This window comes from Pleurodeles waltl, chromosome 6 (genome assembly GCF_031143425.1).
Source record: "Pleurodeles waltl isolate 20211129_DDA chromosome 6, aPleWal1.hap1.20221129, whole genome shotgun sequence".
NCBI classification, from domain to species: domain Eukaryota; kingdom Metazoa; phylum Chordata; class Amphibia; order Caudata; family Salamandridae; genus Pleurodeles; species Pleurodeles waltl.
Genome location: NC_090445.1, coordinates 992,099,156 through 992,119,133, shown reverse-complemented (window position 1 = coordinate 992,119,133; position 19,978 = coordinate 992,099,156).

The following is a 19,978-nucleotide window of genomic DNA, read 5'->3' as shown; positions in this document are numbered from 1 at the left end:
GCTGAACAGGGCCCGCGGTGCAGAAGAGCACCGCTGAACAGGGCCCCGCCGTGGAGAAGAGCACCGCTGAACAGGGCCCGCCGTGAAGATAGGCACCGCTGAACAGGGCCCGCCGTGGAGAAGAGCACCGCTGAACAGGGCCCGCGGTGCAGAAGAGGACCGCTGAACAGGGCCCGCGGTGCAGAAGAGCACCGCTGAACAGGGCCCGCCGTGGAGAAGAGCACCGCTGAACAGGGCCCCCCGTGGAGAAGAGCACCGCTGAACAAGGACCGCGGTGCAGAAGAGCACCGCTGAACAGGGCCTGCCGTGGAGAAGAGCACCGCTGAACAGGGCCCGCGGTGCAGAAGAGCACCGCTAAACAGGGCCCCGCCGTGAAGATAGGCACCGCTGAACAGGGCCCGCGGTGCAGAAGAGCACCGCTGAACCTGGCCCGCCGTGGAGAAGAGCACCGCTGAACAGGGCCCGCGGTGCAGAAGAGCACCGCTGAACAGGGCCCCACCGTGAAGATAGGCACCGCTAAACAGGGCCCGCGGTGCAGAAGAGCACCGCTGAAGAGGGCCCCGCCGTGGAGAAGAGCACCGCTGAACAGGGCCCGCCGTGAAGATAGGCACCGCTGAACAGGGCCCGCCGTGGAGAAGAGCACCGCTGAACAGGGCCCGCGGTGCAGAAGAGTACTGCTGAACAGGGCCCGCCGTGGAGAAGAGCACCGCTGAAGAGGGCCCCGCCGTGAGGATAGGCACCGCGGAAGAGGGCCCCGCCGTCTCAAGCACCGCTCCGCTGGGCCCCGCCGTCTCAAGCACCGCTCCGCTGGGCCCTTCTTCTCAAGCACCGCTCTGCTGGGCCCCGCCGTCTCAAGCACCGCTCCGCTGGGCCCTTCATCTCAAGCACCGCTCCGCTGGGCCCTTCTTCTCAAGCACCGCTCCGCTGGGCCCCGCCGTCTCAAGCACCCCTCCGCTGGGCCCTTCATCTCAAGCACTGCTCCGCTGGGCCCTTCTTCTCAAGCACCGCTCCGCTGGGCCCCGCCGTCTCAAGCACCGCTCCGCTGGGCCCTTCATCTCAAGCCCCGCTCCGCTGGGCCCTTCTTCTCAAGCACCGCTCCGCTGGGCCCCGCCGTCTCAAGCACCGCTCCGCTGGGCCCTTCTTCTCAAGCACCGCTCCGCTGGGCCCCGCCGTCTCAAGCACCGCTCCGCTGGGCTCTTCATCTCAAGCACTGCTCCGCTGGGCCCTTCTTCTCAAGCACCGCTCCGCTGGGCCCTTCTTCTCAAGCACCGCTCCGCTGGGCCCTTCTTCTCAAGCACCGCTCCGCTGGGCCCCGCCGTCTCAAGCACCGCTCCGCTGGGCCCTTCATCTCAAGCACCGCTCCGCTGGGCCCTTCTTCTCAAGCACCGCTCCGCTGGGCCCTTCTTCTCAAGCACCGCTCCGCTGGGCCCTTCATCTCAAGCACCGCTCCGCTGGGCCCTTCTTCTCAAGCACCGCTCCGCTGGGCCCTTCATCTCAAGCACCGCTCCGCTGGGCACCGCCGTCTCAATCACTGTTTATGGTTCACTGTGCCCACCATGCCTCCTCCTTGACCAGTGGAGACTGTCATCCACCTGATGGACTGTGGCTTTGCACTCCCCAGGATGGTACAGTGGGCAGCCCACCCACTGTAGAGACATTGAGAGACTGTGGCTTTGCACTCCCCAGGATGGTACCGTGGGCAGCCCACCCACTGTAGAGACATTGAGAGACTGTGGCTTTGCACTCCCCAGGATGGTACAGTGGGCAGCCCACCCACTGTAGAGACATTGAGAGACTGTGGCTTTGCACTCCCCAGGATGGTACAGTGGGCAGCCCACCCACTGTAGTGACATTGAGAGACTGTGGCTTTGCACTCCCCAGGATGGTACAGTGGGCAGCCCACCCACTGTAGAGACATTGAGAGACTGTGGCTTTGCACTCCCCAGGAGGGTACAGTGGGCAGCCCACCCACTGTAGTGACATTGAGAGACTGTGGCTTTGCACTCCCCAGGATGTACAGTGGGCAGCCCACCCACTGTAGAGACATTGAGAGACTGTGGCTTTGCACTCCCCAGGATGGTACAGTGGGCAGCCCACCCACTGTAGAGACATTGAGAGACTGTGGCTTTGCACTCCCCAGGATGGTACAGTGGGCAGCCCACCCACTGTAGAGACATTGAGAGACTGTGGCTTTGCACTCCCAGGATGGTACAGTGGGCAGCCCACCCACTGTAGTGACATTGAGAGACTGTGACTTTGCACTCCCCAGGATGGTACAGTGGGCATGGTGGCTCCTCGTGGATCTGGCGTCGTGGACTCATGTGGCTGTGGTGCCCCCCCCTTCCCTTCCCCCTGAGGTGCCTGTAGTTTTTACATCTGATGCCCCTGCAGTGTTCTCTCCAAAGGACTCAGGTCTCCTGTGTGGGCTTTGCCCTTGTTTCTCAAAACTTTGGCCCACGGACATGATGAATTCGTAGGATGTGCAGGACTTGTTACTTCAGTTATACACTGATGTGTATGTCATTTGTTTTCTTGTGAATATCTTTCATGGTTGTACGATAATTTTCAGGAGCTTTTTGGTACATAAATATTTATTCCAAATTTGATTATGTCCTAGCATTTTTCAGGGGTGTTTGGGTGGTGTCACTGTGACTTGTTGCTCTGCATTGGTGTGTACATAGTTGGGGGGGGGGGTCGCATATGTGTGTGCCCGTAACCTTTCGGCCTCCCCCCTCCCGTGTGTCGTAGGTGCAGTACTCACTGTTGTCGTCTGCGCCGGACTTCGTACTCGTGGTAGATGAGAAGGTAGACGAGAGCAGGTAGGATGTTTAATTCGGGTTCCATGCTGTCCTCCTTCCTCCTGGAGTGCGTAGTGGTGAGCGTTTTCCCGTTCGTAGTCTGTTTCCGCCGTGTTTTTATCGGCGGTGCTCCCGCCCCGGAAAAGGTGGCGGATTGGTGAGTTGTGATAGTGTGGGCGGTACATTGTCTGCCGCCTGGCTGTTGGCGGTGACCGCCGCGCTGTTTGTTTGTACCGCCGTGGCGGGCGGAGTGTTAAAGTGGCTGTCTGTGTTGGCGGTTCCCGCCAGGGTCAGAATTCCATATTTTTTACCGCCAGCCTGTTGGCGGGTTGGCCGCCGCTTTAACACCGACCGCCAGGGTTAGAATCACCCCCTATATTTTTACCTTGAAGTGTGGCATTAGTAATGCAAATGACAGAGGTACGACTTCGGAAAATTCACATAACAAGCATGACAAGAATTCCCCAAATTATGCAAATTGTGCCAGTGTAATTTGAATTTTGCCTAAATCTGGTTAATAGTTCTCCCAAAAGTAACTCTCACAAGCAGCGGAAGCGGCATTTCTCACCTCTTGCCCCCTACTGTAAAATACACTAGAGCCTCACATACCTTGTTCAAGACCTGGGCTCTCACAAGGAGTACATTTGTTTTCCGTCAGATGTTCTAGGCCCTATTGACAAGTACAAGGGTGGCAAAGGTAAATCGAAACAGTAATGTGGTCATCAAGACAGTGGTGTATCAGAATGGCATGGGCACTACTAAGAGAAACAAAACGTGTTGTGCGGCTGATAGAGCATGACAGACCCTCACGAGAGTCTCCTGCAACAATTTTGTAAAAATATGGCTTTTCACCCCTCTCAGGGCTCAGCATTTATGACCCAGATAAAGTTTTACTAGTTTCAAGCATTTCAGGGCCGACCACGTAGTGTGCCTTTGGAGTGCATGAATTAATAGGTTTCTGCTACCTCTGTAATTTGCTAAGCAAACTTGTTCAACTATACAAATACGACTTTCACAGAAATGTTCTGTTTCGTACCGTTATCAAGAAGTGTATGTCCAATGACCACAGGGATGTCTCCATCAAGGGAAAAATAACTGCACATATATGTTAGTACTGTGAAATGTTTCACATTGGTGAATGTTCATGAATATTGACTGGCTTATATTCTATTGTCTTCTTTTGACAAAAGAAATGGGTCAGTGTTTCGTATGAACGTATGCCAACTTTTTGTCTGAAACATAAATAGGTGTATTGTAGTTTAGGAGGTTGTTACATCAGCACGTACACTGTTAAAGTTACAGCCAACACAGGGAATATTGTTTACCACTAGGTGTTTATCAGTGGCCTTTGCAAGTTTGTGTCTTCTGTGGGTTGCAAGACCCTTTAGGTGGTTGGGGGTGGGGGAGGGGGAGTAAACACTGGTGTTACCACCTGCCAGTATACAAATGTTTGTAAATGTGTGAATTTTATTGAGTTTTGTGTGCATTAAAGTACTTTTGCTTTTCAAAGAAAAAGTGTGGCCCTTCATTTTTATGGCTATTTGTTGCGTTCTGGGCTTCTAGTCCGCAACATTTCCCAGCGTACGCTTTCTCCCCACCCTCAAAGTCAAGTGCAACAGGGATATCTGGTTCCCGATTTGGAATGCAGCAGCACAAGATGTCCAGGACACTAGAATTGAAAGGCCCCAGATATTACAATGTGGGCAAATTAGAACTGTGCACAGGGAAAATTGGAGGTAAGGGGTGTGAATAAGACACCATGGAGAAAGATTTGTAAGGCTGTGGATTATACAGTGTGTGATGTGCAGCTCTGTGCCTCTGGTGTTTGTACATGGTGTGTAAGAGAGCACAGAGCCCTGGGCCGAAGGGCCGGGTCTGCACTATATGGAAAGAGCGGGAAACGTCATCAACCATGCGTTGTAAACAATGCAGATGTTTCCCAGGCATGCGTAACCACGCTTGCCTAAACAACGCATGGCTGTTTCTGTGCCTCAACCACGCACAAGCTGAACTACGCATATGCGTGGTTAAGGCACAGAAAAAAACATGCTTTGCTCGGGAGAAGACAGGGAGGACGCAGTGGGGTAAATGGGGAAGGGGTAAATTAAGAGATTGGGGTGGGCTATTTTTTTAAAGGGACGGGTTGGGTATTTTTTTAAGGGCTTAGGGTGGGGGATTGGGCTATTTTTTTTTTCTTTAGGGGCAAGAGTGACGCGGTGAGGTAAGTGGGGCTGAGGCAGGGCTGGGGGTGGATTAAAGGATTGGGGTGGGTGGAGGCCTAGGGAGGGCTATTTTTTTAAAGGGGCGGGATGGGGGGTTTGGGTATTTTTTTAAGGGATTAGAGTGGGGGTAGGGCTATTTTGTTTTAGAGTGGGGTGGTTTGGGTGTATTTTTTATTCAGGATGGGAGGCGGAGTAGTTTATTTTTAAAGGGGTGACAGAAAGTTTAAGGAAAGGAGGGAGGAAGGAGGAGACAAGAGAAAGAAGGATCAAGAGAGGACGCAGTGAAGTAAGTGGGGTTGGGGCAGGCTTGGTGGGTAGTTTTTAGCGGTGGGGTGGATTTAGGACGTGGGGTGTGTGGGGGTGTTGGGGTACTTTCGCTTTAGTTTTTAGGGGTGGGGGTTGGGTTTTTCTTTTTTACAGCCCAGGGTTGGCGGACGGTCAGAGTAATTTTTATTTTAGGGGCTGGGGTGGGGGGTTGGGATATTTTTTTTTTTAGGGCTTAGGGTCGGTGGGGGGTTCGGGGTAGTTTACTTATTCAGGGAAAGTTTTAGGGCTCAGGGCGGGTGCGGGATGTCGGGGTAGTTTAGTTTTTAGGGGTGGGGGTGAGGTAGTTCTTTTCTAGGGCTCAGGACAGGTGGGGGGTCGGGGTAGTTTGCTTTCTAGGGGTGGAGGAGTCGGGATAGCTTTATTTTTAGGGCTCAGGGCGGGTGGGGTTGTCGGGGTAGTTTAGTTTTAAGAGGCAGGGGTGAGGTATTGGGATAGTTTTTTTAGGTTTAGGGCAGGTGGGACGGTTGGGGTACTTTAGTTTGTAGGGGTGAGGGTGGGGTTTGGGATAGTTTTTTTCTAGGGTGGGTGGGGGTTCAGGGTAGTTTAGGTATTAGGGGTGGGGGTAGTTTGGGGACTCAGGGCGGGTGGGGGTGTATGATAGAACCCCGCATGCAGTTTTGCATGCCGTTTTCACACATGCCTTTACTAGGCATGCTTTTACAACGAAAATTCATTGTAAATGCATGTGTGGAAACAACGCGGTCATTGTTCCGACTCTGTTGTTAAGGCATGCGTGCTTCCAGCATGCATTGTTCCATCATACAACCGGGAAGAGCACAAAGTGTAAGATGGGCAACTTGGAGGCAAATACCTTTGAAACCACGTGCATATGAGCCATTCCAACTGGTTTTCTGCAAATTAGCGCTTAATAGGAAAGAGCATTGCACATCCAGGAATAGTCCAGTGGAAACACTTCAAAAAATGAATTAATCCAATAAAGTAATTTATGTATGTGTAAATAATAGAAAGCATGAAGCAGAGATTAACACATAAATTGCGTGCACCTAAAATACAAGGAAGAACACATGTACTTGGGCCATGTTCTAGGGAGGGCATAACATAAAAAAGGAAGAGAAGCTAAACAATGGAAATATAGCAAATGGCAGTGACAAAAAAAAACAACTAATGGTATGATGTGTGTGGGTTCTAGACCACTGAATAGTAAACATTGGGGCATATTTACAAGCCCCTAGTGCGACCGGAGCGTCACTTTTTGTGACGTTCTGGTGGCACTGTGGACTGTGCCATATGTACAAGCCAGCACTAAGCCACTTTTTGTGGATTAACGCCATCTTGTAAATATGGACCCTTCCAACACAGTTATCTGCGGCAGAGAGGCATTGCTTTTGACACAGCCCCAGATTTATGAGGAATTGTAAACCTGAGGCAGCGCCAAAAACTCCACCTGGGTGGTGTTTGCATGGTGCAACAAGGAGAAATACTTTTCTCTTTGTTTTTGCATTCTGCAGCACACACACACAAAAATGCTATGAATGATTGCTTATGTGCAGGGAGGTGTCCTTTCCTGCACATAAACAATCATTCATTAACAACTATTTGCTACGTCTATGTGTCCTGCATTCTGCAGGACACATAGAAGTGTGAAAACTACATTGTGGATTGTATGCACATAAACAATCATTCATGGCATTTGGCTCTTTCTATGTGTGCTGAAGAATGCAAAAAAAGCAAAAACAAGGAGAAATAAAAGTATTTCTCCTTGTTGCACCATGCTAACGCATTTCCTTCAACACAGACACCATTGGTGCAAGGATGCCTGCATTAGTGCTGGCAGCTAAATTTAGGGTCAGCGCTAGGGGAAACACAGGGGTGTGCTGTAGTTTTGTATATACAGCGCATCCTTGCATTTCAGAACTGACGCAGCACGGCGCTAATAATTTGGGTGTCATGCTGCACCAGGTCCTTATATAAATGCCCCAATATTTCTTGCAGCACAGTGCATGATCTGTGGCAGGCAAGACATAAGAATGGAAGGTTCTTCATGTCCACCAAGGAGATGCTGAGCTGCACATTTGCGGCCATTAGCAGCAGTGGGAACATTTACACAATCACCAATCCTTGTTGTTTCCTCTTTCTTTCTTACTTTGACAGTGCCACAGATGTGAAGCTGGCGACAGATTAAAAAAAATGTTGAAAGTTGCGTGTCATAAAGCTTTATAACTTCACACACTCCCAATGGCAAAAGAGTGCTACGAGTAACACAACCTTACCATTCTGAAGCCTAATCAGAAATGGATAAATAATTCACTGAAAAATTTTGTTTACACTGGACCCCTCTAAGCTGAAATTCTGATTCTTACTCCAGAATTAGTAGATGTTTACATATTTTTCACAAACATTGCGCTGATTTGGGAAAGCTGATTGAAAAACAACTTTTTCTGATAATGATCAAACCTCTGAGGAAGACTTGATTTCATAGATCAAATCCTAGATCTTCATCTATGATTCTTTCTCATAAACTAACAGGTCACCATGCATAGTCACCAGCAAGAAGTTTACCCATTGCCAAGATTTTATTTTCACATGGCTGTTCAAGTGAGTGCCAAGACTAGAAGAGGGTAAACAAATTTGTGATGAAGAGTGATGAAGAGTAATAGGAGGCTATTTTCGTATGACTATGCTAGACATCCTTCAGGCTGTGGGGTATATTTACTTTTATTTAAAAAAAATCAACACAGCAAGGGAACTTGCTGAGCTCCATTGCATGAAAGAAAGAAGCAGAAATGTTCCATATTTACAAAGATATGGAGCACTCCTGCTAACTTCTTGTGCTGGTGCACTGTGTGTCGCCTAGTGCCAATGCAGGCACCCTTGCACCACAGTGCAAGTGTGACTGAGTTATGTACAGGATTGTTTTTGTGCAGGAACTGATTAAGGATACCTTCCTGCTTAAACAAAATAATTAAAAGAGGCATTCTCCCTTTTCCTAAGTGTGATCCAGAATGCTTCACAAATGGAAGGTGGAAATAGTGTTGAGAAACAAAAACTTGTCTTCTCAATGTACCATCCTCTGGGAGGTGCACTGAACTGATGAAATCCCAGTTTACAAACCTTTGTAAGTTTGGAATTGCCTCAAATCCATGGATGGATGCATGGCAACATCCATGCTCCACCCACGGAGTGTCTCTCAGCTGGAAATGTAATGTAATGCAGCACAAGCAACTGCATTGCATTACATTTCTTTACAACACCACAAAAAGTGATGCTAATTTTCCCTTGCGTGGCTTTGTCAATCTTACTGAAGCATTTACGATACCCTTGGTTCGCCTCGCTCAATGCAAGGGCAATGAAAAGACATAGTAAACCTAGACCATAGTGTTTATGGATCACCAGCCTCCTTCCTGGTTAATGTGGGATGAACAGTAAGTAAAGGGATGATGAGAGAAGCCGGAATTCACAACACATACTGCCTCCCTCTTGTCTGTACATTGCTTCATTGCTTTGCAGCTAGATTTACGCTATACAAAGTCCACATGTATGAGGATTTATTTTTCAACTGCATTTGTAGAAATTGATTCAATCAATAATACAAGGATAACAAAATCTTTTAAGTTAGAAAGACAGATTTGACTAGTTGTAAATTTGAATAGTTGTAATCAACATCCACCAAATAGAAGTTTTACATTGACAACATATTTTTTTGATTAAACAAATGCATTGCACCCAAGAAGTCAAGGAAAAAATCTACTAAGGTGAAAATGAAGCTATTATTTTGTCACCTGCATGGACTGACAGACAGCTAGCACATCAGGAGTAAACCTCCCACAATGCGGGCCTATGCTACAACCAAAATTAAGCATAAGACAAAGAGACTACAAAAACAATAACTATTATGCTTGAGACATGGTGCATTCATCAGTCTGACAATCATATGTAGTGGTAGGTCATATCTATTTTGGAGATGCTTTTCTCAGGAGAGGTACTGTTATGAATGAACCTGAGTACTTTTAAATTGCATTTGAATTCTGGATCCTTCAGCAAGGGAAACAAGCATTTGCAATGCAGTAGGTCTTGCATTTGTGAGAGTTAGAGCTATTGGCGCTGTAAATGACAATGGCCCTCATTATGAGTTTGGCGGTCTTTTTAGTAGAGCACTGAAGTCACACCCACCATATAACCGCCAGTGTTGGCAGTCTTCAGACTACCATATCATGGCTGCTGGCTGCTCTCTGCCACTATTTGGCGGGTAAGCCACCAGCAGCCATACTGGCGGTCGGTGGTCTAGTGGAGCTTGCTCCGTCACCACCGCCACATCACTACAACACTGCCCCCATATTACAACATTGTATACGGAGTGGCGGTGTTGTGTTGGTGTGGTGCTGGCAGCAGAGCAAGTGCCATGGACCCAGTTCCCTCCCGGATGACCACCGCGACCACCAGGTAAGGTGATCGACCAACAGGGGAGGCAAGGTGTTGAGTGTTGTGTGCGTGAATGGGTGTGTGTGTGTGAATGGAGGGTGGTGGGGGGTGTTGTGTGTGTTTATGTGTGTGCAAGTGTCTGTGTGCTTGTATGAATGCGTATATGCAGGGGTGGGGGAGTATGTGTGCATGTATGCGGAGGTGGGGGGAGTGTCGTGGCCATGTGTGCATGTGTGTGTGAATGAGTAAGCGTGGATGTGTGCATGTTTGTCTGTAAAATGTATATATAAAGGTTGCACTTATCTTATCTTTTTCTGTGTGGAGCACTTTGCCCCAACTCCAGAGTCTCTGCAATCTTAAGGTTACGTTTTAGTAGTAAATGTGAAAGAGACAGAAAAAAGTTGCCAGAAAATAGACAATATGCATGAATAAAGAGATTAGCATAGGGTTGAGAAAGAGGGGTTTAGGGATGGTTAGGGAAGGTTTTAGGGAGGGACATGCATCCACGAGTAAGCCCATTGCTAACCATAAACTGCACTTCTAAAGTTGGTACAAACAAAAATGGGCCCAAAACAGTAGTAAATTTGCCCAACTCAGGGGCATATTTATACTCCGTTTGCGCCGGAATTGCGTTGTTTTTTTTGACGCAATTCCGACGCAAAACTAACTCCATATTTATACTTTGGCGTTAGACGCGTCTAGCGCCAAAGTCCATGGAGTTAGCATCATTTTTTAGCGTGGACACCTACTTTGCGTTAATGAGATGCAAGGTAGACGTTCACGTCTAAAAAATCGACTCCGAGGCATGTGCGTCGGATTTATACTCCCGGGCAAAAATCACGCCCCGGGAGTGGGCGGGTCAAAAAAAATGACATACGGCCGTTAAGGGACCTGTGGGCTCTGAAGGAGCCCAGAGGTGCCCTCCCATGCCCCAGGGACCCCCCCTGTTAGACAGAAGTCCCCTGGGCATGGCCATTGGGCAAGGGGGCATGACTCCTGTCTTTGCTAAGACAGGAGTCATTTCTATGGGGGTTGGGAGTGAAAAAAAAATGGCGCAAATCGGGTTGAGGTGCAAAAATTGCCTCAACCTGACTTGCCCCATTTCTTGACGCCCAAGCTCCATTTTCCCCTACGCCGGCGCTGCCTGGTGTACGTCGTTTTTTTTAACGCACACCAGACGGCGCCGGCGGCTAACGCCGGCTAACGTCATTCAATAAATACGGCGCCCGCATGGCGCTTCAGAATGGCGTTAGCCGGTGCTCATTTTTTTGACGCAAAACTGCATTAGCGCAGTTTTGCGTCAAAAAGTATAAATATGGGCCTCAGTGCCTAATTAAGTGCAGCACCACATATGGCCAACCAAAGGTACTGCAAAGCCCTCCCATAGGAAATAATTGAGATAATGACATATGAATAAATAAATATAATTTAATGTTAGAAAACATGTACAAATAAAACATATTTATTGTTTTAATGCAAAATATTTTAAAACCCTTTTTTAAAGTTCACCATGATTGCAACATTATATTTTATTAACTTAGAATTTAATTACTTTTAATCTATTTTATTAATTATTAATGTGAAATAAAAAAACAGTTCAGGCGAAGTCAGGTCTGTGATCGATTTGAAATGATTGAATCAGTTCATGCCCAATGTGAAGTTTAAAATAACGGCGCTGCAGAACATTCTTCTTTTTATCAACCAGGGGGACTTTTCTGGCATCCTTGGACTCACAGGATGTGTACCTGCATATTTCTGTCCGTCCGTTGTCACAGATGTTTCTATGGTTCTGTGTAAAGGGATAACATTATTAGTTCAAGGTATTACCCTTTGGTTTGAGTCTCCCCCTAGGGTTTTTATTAAAGTACTTGCCACTCTCATTGGTGTCATGCATATGAGGGGGATGAAAGTGTTTCCATACCTTGATGATATGCTGATTTCTGCTTCTTAAGAAAAATATATTTTAATTTAATCTAAGTTACCTAAATTACTTATAGTATTATTTAAAATTATGTTAATAGTGCTCTAGGATTTTGCATTTTTTTCTACTTTTTCAGAGTTAAATAAATATGTTTACTATTTCCTATACTTCGCCACAGGAAGATGTTAAGATCTTACACTTGTAAATTTGACTGTGCCCCTTCATTCTGGATGTAGAAATGTGTAAGTCTACGCTTGTTAATAACTTTACACTCTGATTCTGTGAAGAGCAGCAAGAATTACAGTCACTCAAAAGTGTAAGAGTAAAGTTACATGTGTAACTTACTCACAAGTGTAACCTACTTTGGTGATTATCCCAGCCAGTGTGTTAACCTAATCTTCAGGAATAAGCCAAAAATGTGGAATTTTGCTTTGTCAAGGACAGCTTGAACAATGTAAATGGATATCGAGCCTGCATTGCATACCTTCAGCCACTTCCCATCTCCTGTTGTGGTTAGAATTGCAGATTGTAAGATTTCACTGGAGTCAATAGAGGGGTGTTCCAGAGGATGCACAGTGGTAGCCTGCTACCAGGCTTAGAGGAGTAGCAGTATTGACAGTTCTCCTGAGTGCTGCACTCCTCACCTGTCTGCATGCAACACGCCAGGTCGGCGTTCTACCAAAAGTGGTTTGCATAAAGAGAGCACTTGCCAATAACCAAAGCCATGAAGCACAAGTTAAATCCTCCACAACACATAGGACTCGGAGGCCGCCATAGGGGCCTCACCCCAACACCGGTCATACACCAACCGACAAGACAGTTTTGTTTGTTGGAAGAAGTATTTATTTTCAAATATACTTTTATAAACATTCATAAACACAATTTATGGAAGTCATCATATGCACTTTACTCAACTAAAAACATTTCACTGCAATCTTTAATATATATAAACTGTTATAGACGCTACTTTGTAACCATAGATTTTTGACAGGATCCCTTCCTGTCCTGAACCTCCTTTGGACCACACAGGGACTGATCGTCACCTGTATCCTTAGGGGGGGCGGTATCCCTGCTTCCTCTGTTCCTTGACCCCTTGTTCAGGGTTCCGCCCCCTCTCCAAACACCACTCAACCAAGGGGTGTACCAGGGCGGCCCAGGGCATGAGCCCCGTGACCACCCCAGTGATCTGGGCTCCCTACCCCCAAACAGGTGTGTCCATCCGCAGGTTGGTCCAGGACTTCAGGATCCTATCTCTGTTGTTATACCGGGGCCCCACCCTTGGGGTCCCCTCTGTTGCTTCCGGTTACTTTATTCTCTCTTTCTGCGCCCTTCCTCCAAGCCTAATAATAAGGAGAGGGTGGGTGGGAATCGCCGATGGGTCTGCCTGTCCCTGGGCCGCCGCGCACGAAGTAAGAAGGCCAAGCCTTCTGGGGGGGGCGCTTTTATGCCCCCCCACCAGTGCGCGGCGGCCCAAACCGGTCCAGCGCTGCCCCGACCACCGACGCTCTCTCAGCGTCGAACTTCCGCCCGCGCGTCTCGCGAGACGCGCGAGCGTAAGCCCATGGCCAGCCTGCGCACAACTAGTGCGAGGCTCGGCCCCAGCGCCCCCGATCCCTAAGGGGCCGCGCTCCCCCCATGTTGGGGGGGCGCTCTTCCATAGGACTCGGAGGCCACCATAGGGGCCTCACCCCAACACCGGTCATACACCAACCGACAAGACAGTTTTGTTTGTTGGAAGAAGTATTTATTTTCAAATATACTTTTATAAACATTCATAAACACAATTTATGGAAGTCATCATATGCACTTTACTCAACTAAAAACATTTCACTGCAATCTTTAATATATATAAACTGTTATAGACGCTACTTTGTAACCATAGATTTTTGACAGGATCCCTTCCTGTCCTGAACCTCCTTTGGACCACACAGGGACTGATCGTCACCTGTATCCTTAGGGGGGGCGGTATCCCTGCTTCCTCTGTTCCTTGACCCCTTGTTCAGGGTTCCGCCCCCTCTCCAAACACCACTCAACCAAGGGGTGTACCAGGGCGGCCCAGGGCATGAGCCCCGTGACCACCCCAGTGATCTGGGCTCCCTACCCCCAAACAGGTGTGTCCATCCGCAGGTTGGTCCAGGACTTCAGGATCCTATCTCTGTTGTTATACCGGGGCCCCACCCTTGGGGTCCCCTCTGTTGCTTCCGGTTACTTTATTCTCTCTTTCTGCGCCACGAGGGCGACCAGGGCCCCAGGGTCCTACGCCCTCCCCACCAGAAAACAAACACTTAGCAAAAAACCACATGTCTGCCATGAATTGGTCAGTACCTGCATCAGATAAATGAACCAAATCCCTATGAAACATTTCAGGTCCTTTCAATTGTCTATGTGGGATGTTCCACAAACGGCCTGGACCAGGGCAAAGCTTTGACATCTCCGCGTTAAGCCGCCTAACTGACACATTGATTGTTCTTGGTTTGATTCCTGGGCCCCATCTTTTCCGTGGCACCATGTGAGACCAGGCGATGGCTGCATTAGGAAATTGTTTAGCAAGCTTTGTTATTTCTAGGAATATTGCCTCTCTGAGGGCTTTTCGCCCCAGATGTACCAGGTCATTGCCCCCAAGGTGAATGATGATGAGGTCCGGGGATTGGAGCCCTGCACATCCGCGAGCCAAATCAACCAGCTGCTGTAGCTGTTTAATTCCTTTGCCGCCAACCCCGCACCACCTGAAGGCCACGTCTAAGTTTGTCGCCGGATTCGGTTTACGGAGCTGCTGCAACCGGTACGCCGCCCGACGAACGAATGAATGCCCCAGTACCCAAACCACACGCGGAGCCATCTACTGCAATAAAGAGAAAATTGTGTGAGGAATGATACAGCATGTTAAGATACACAAACACTCCAAATTAGACCAGTTCTGGCCTAACGTAACGCTTATAACAGTTAGATGACCATCTGCCAATGGCCTTGACTTCAGAGATGGGCAAGCCTGCCCCCGCAGCTAACGTAGCCGCGCCAATCCTGAACGAGTGAGGAGAGTAACCTAAAGGCTCTATGCCTGCTGCCTTTAATGATATTTTCATTACCTCTGTAAATTGGTAGCGCGACAAACAGTCCCCATTTGCGTGTATGAACAGCGCCGTTGATTTTTCTAAAGGGCGCACCTTTAGGTAAGCGTCCAGGTTGGCAACCGGACAGATAAGAGACCCCTGCGCTGCCCGAAGAGCAATCCTCGCCCCTTTTCCTAATTGATCAGTCTTTGATTTGCGCAGTAGTATGGTGGCGGAGTTATTATTGATTATTACATCTGGCCATTGGAGACCCCCTGCATGGTCGGTCTTGGAAGTACCTAACATTTCCCCAATACGGAAGGCCCCATAGAAGGCCACTGAAAAAGCTGATGTGAATAAGGCAGTCTCAAAAGGGGAGGAAGAAACTACAGCAACTGCAGCCAGCAATTTCTCTAATACCTGGGGGGTTATAGGTCGCCTGGAGTCTACTTTGGGGCCCTCCGCTCTTGACCACCCCACCAGAGCCTGCTTAATAATAAAGGCATTGAGTTTCGCATCTTGCCCTCCTAGTTTGGCGAAAAAACGGATGGCTGCCAAGTTGGCCTTGGCGCACGAGACCGGCTTTCCCTTGTTTTTTAAATGTTGCAAAAAGGCACAGATTGCTTCGGATGAAAACCAATCTGAGGAGTTCACTGATTTCAAAAACAGTCTATAATTCAAGAAGGCCCTTTCATATGCCCCCTTTGTTCGTGTCGCCAAAGAAGCCCCTACTAGGGCTGACAGCGCGGGACACCAATCTTCCACAGTGATGTTGGAAACTCTGTCATCCTCTCCGACGCCTGTGGGTGGAACCTCTGAAAATCCTGCATCAATGATCGAGACAAGGCATCAGCTGCATTGTTATTTACCCCAGGAACATGTTTAGCCCGGAAGGTGATGTTGAGTTTCAAACATTGCAGCACCAGATACTTAAGTAGTCTCAGCACCCATCTGCAGCTAGCTTTTTGTCTATTGATTGACTCCACGACTGCCATGTTATCTGACCAAAATACTACTGTCTTGTTTCTCAAAGTGTCCTCCCAAACAGAAACCGCTACAATGATGGGAAATAATTCCAAGAATGCAATATTTTTGGTGAGCCCCAACTCTACCCAACCAGTTGGCCAATCCGCCCGGCACCATGCAGGACCAAGTATAGCCCCAAAGCCCACACTGCCTGCCGCGTCTGTAAATAGGCCAAGAGAAGGGCTGTCGGCAGGGGGAAGAGGCCAGATCACCGCCCCGTTAAAGTCTTGAAGGAATGCTTCCCACACTCTCAAATCATCCCTTACTTCCGCAGACAGTCTGGTGTGATGGTGTTTCTCGGTCAACCCTGCCATAGACCTAGCTATGGATCTGGAAAAGGGGCGGGCCATGGGAATGATCCTCAGGGCGAAATTTAATTGACCCACCAGGACTTGCAATTGGTGCAGGGTGACCTTGGAATGGGATAAGACAGTTCTGATGGACCCCTTAAAAACTTGAAGCTTGTCCAGAGGAAGGCGACACTCCCCCGCTACGGTGTCAATTTCTATGCCCAGGAAAGTGATGCAAGTGGAGGGGCCTTCTGTTTTTTCTTGGGCTATTGGGACCCCGAATTCCCTGAACATGGTTGTCAGAGACTGCAGGGCCCAAAGGCATTTGTTTGACTCAGGAGGGCCCAACACTAGGAAATCATCCAAATAATGTATAACATTTGCATGACTTGTACGCCTGGTGAAAATCCATTGCAAAGCAGAACTGAACTGTTCGAAATAACTGCAGGACACACTGCATCCCATGGGCATACATTTGTCATAAAAATACTCCCCATCAAATTGGAATCCCAAAAAATGGTAATCTGCAGGGTGAACTGGCAAAAGCCGGAAAGCTGCCTCGATATCTGTTTTTGCTAGGAGCGCACCCCGCCCCAGAGCCCTCAGCAACACTAGTGCCTGGTCTACGGTAGCGTAACGCACTGAACATAAAGTCGGGTCTATTGCCTCATTCACTGAGGCGCCGCGTGGGGCTGATAGATTATGGATCAGTCTGAACTGTCCCGGCTCTTTTTTGGGTACTACTCCTAATGGGGAACAGACAAAATTAGCTGTGGGTGGTGAAGTGAAGGGGCCAGCCAGTCTCCCTAGAGCGCATTCTTTTGCAATTTTTCTAGCCACCACGCCGGGGTTTTTTATGGCAGACATAAGATTTCTGCAGTGACCTAAGGGGGGGACCTGGGATGCTGGAATTCTAAAACCCTGTGAAAAACCTTTAATCAGTAGTTCAGCTGAAGCCTTGACTGGGTAAACCTTCAGCCAAGGCAACAAAAACTCTAAGTGAATGGGAGAAGGCAAGGAAGAACTAGGGGCCAGATGTAGCAAAATAACATTTTGCGACTTGCAAATAGCGAGTCATTGCGACTCGCTGTTTGCAAGTCGCAAAATGTTATGCAGAACGGTGTCTCAGACACCGTCTGCAAGTCGGTATGGGGTCGCAATGACCCACCTCATGAATATTCATGAGGTGGGTCGCAAATTGCGGCCCCATACCGACTATGGGCACTCGCAAACATGGAGGCCTGCTGTAGTCAGCAGACCTCCGTGTTCGTGACTGCTTTAAATAAAGCAGTTTTTTTTTATTTTAAGTGTAGCCCGTTTTCCTTAAAGGAAAACGAGCTGCACTTAAAAAGAAAACCGAAACCTTTAGTTTCGGTATTTTTTCAGGGCAGGGAGTGGTCCCTTGGACCACTCCCTGCCCTGAAAAAATGTTTTTGGGTCCAGTCACAAACTGGAAGGGGTCCCATGGGGACCCCTTCCAATTTGCGAGTGGGTTACCATCCACTTGAAGTGGATGGTAACTGCAACACCATTTGCGACCGCATATGCGGTCGCAAATGGTATTGCATACCACTAGGAATCGCAAATAGGAAGGGAACACCCCTTCCTATTTGCGATTCTGAAATGCATTTTGCGAGTCGGTCTGACTCGCAGAATGCATTTCTGCATAGGAAAATGTGATTTGCAACTCGCAAACGGCAGTTTTTGCCGTTTGCGAGTTGCAATTCCTTTCCTACATCTGGCCCCAAGTACTGGATTTACTCCCTTCCTTAGCTCTGTCCTTTGCTTTTTTAAGGCATTTAAATTCGGGGTGAGAGGGGTGCCCACAAAATGCACAGGAGTGCCTGAATTTGCACGTCCCAGGGGGGCGTGAACATACTTTCTTGTTAAACGCCCAGCAGGACCCTTTTTTGTCGCTTGTATACTGTGCTCGAAAGGGCTGCTTGTTGGGTAATTTGTTGTTCACGCACTCCAGCCAAACATTTACTTCAGTCTGGTCCCAACCAATTGCTGGGTCCTCTAACTTTGCCCACCTGAAATCACGGTCATACTCCAGCCAAGCGTTCCCACCGTACATATGGTGAGCTTTTAAAATTTTGTTTGCATAAAATATCATTGACAGACCAATGTCAGGTTTCTTTTCCAGCATGACTGACATAAACACATTAAAACCGAATAACCAATTTGTAATATTCTCTTCTATCTTTGGTTTTTTATCTGTATATGATGAAGCTTTAGTATCTTTATCCTTTGATTCTACTTCCCTTCTCTTAGCCCTTACCAGGCTAAAAATGTCCACAAAATCCCCTTTCCAAATTTTTTCCTTGATTTCAGAAGCCACATGTGCAGCTAACTTCCCCGGCCTAGATAGCAATGTGTCTGCACCCGTGACTTCAGCTGGTGTTACTATGGTGTTACCACCCTGTTCTATGACCTTACCATGTTCTTTTCCACCTGGAGGAGTCTGTGACAGCGGGCCCGGTGCCTGGCTGACACTGGGGCCTGAGGTCGCCACCTGCAATGAAGGAACATTACGCGCTGCTACCAATGCCTCCACCTGGCGCTTAAGTTCAAGTACCGAGTTCTGCAATGGGTCTCTAGCCCATGGGGTCGTGGGGAGTGGTGTTGGCACTGGCACAGTGAGGTTGGCCAACATCTGTGATACTGACGCCAATGTTTGGGTTGTCAGGTCCTGGGATGCCCCTGGATGGGCCCTAGCCGCCTGCCCCTGTTCTGTGACTGCGCTAGCTCCTGGTGCCACTCCCTGCGCAATGGGTAATGCTTGTGTGGGTACATCACTGGCTGGTGCTGCTAATGCTGCTACAGAACGCCGTATATCCGCCAGCATAGCTTCCACACCTCCCGCCACACCCGTGCTAGATGACCTTACCCCTGCGTGATGCCCAGCAATTTCTTCAGAAGGCGCAGCCGCTGCAATACTGGGGGTCACCACTGTGACTAACTCAATCACAGGGGGTGGGGGAGGGGTCAGAACTGCCTGAGGCGTAGGCTGTAGAACTACCGTCTCCCCAGTCTGTTTTTTATTCCTACGCTTAACTGGGGGAAAAGCTGCGGGTGGTGCTACGTTCGCGCGGCGCGGGCGGGAAGCCCTTACCTCACCGTCATCTCCATCTGAAGGAGCAGCCTCACCTTCTGAATCCCCGCCCCCTAACTTAGCTAAGACCAATTTTAATAGCTGGGCAAGATCAGGATCTGTGCCCTTCCTCTTACCTCCTCTCACCCTATTAGCTGCCATAATGCCAATATTAGGTAAACAAGTTGTAAGCAGTGGTAAGGCAACTATCTAAGTTATTAACCTAAAAGGAATAATCTGTTAGCCCAATGCCAACAACGCTTTTGCACAGTACAGTGGATATCAGTCCTAGGACACTGTCACGCAATGCGCAATGAAACACAATCAAATTAATGACAAAATTATATCACAATTAAATAAGCACCTTCAACAATTGACTATATGACCCCCTTTCGCTTTACCACACTGCTGAAGTGCAATGGGAGGAGAACAAATATCTGTTGGCACAAACACTTTTTTGCCCCAGCGCCACAGCCCTCTCCCACGTGCCACACAAAATGTTTCAACCATTAAAAGTAGGGAGAAACCCTTTAACTCACTGACCTGGGGTGGACACAAAATTTAAAATTATAGGGAGAAACCCTTTAACTAACTAACCTGGGGTGAAACCCCTAGCAGGTGAGAGCGCGCACAGAACAACCTCCTAACAACGGAGTTAGCCTCCGTGCGCTCACTCACCTCGCTTTCCTTTTATTGCCCACACGAGACTGACGAGGTCGCTCCCCTGCGCCTGTAATTACGCGTCCGATTTGCTGCACCCGAAGAACTCCGGTAATCCTGCTCCCCTTCTTGCAGGTCCGTCCTCAGGCGCCTCCCGGCGTGTGCTGGATTCGAACTCGGAACAAGGATAGCCTGCTGCCTCCCAGACAC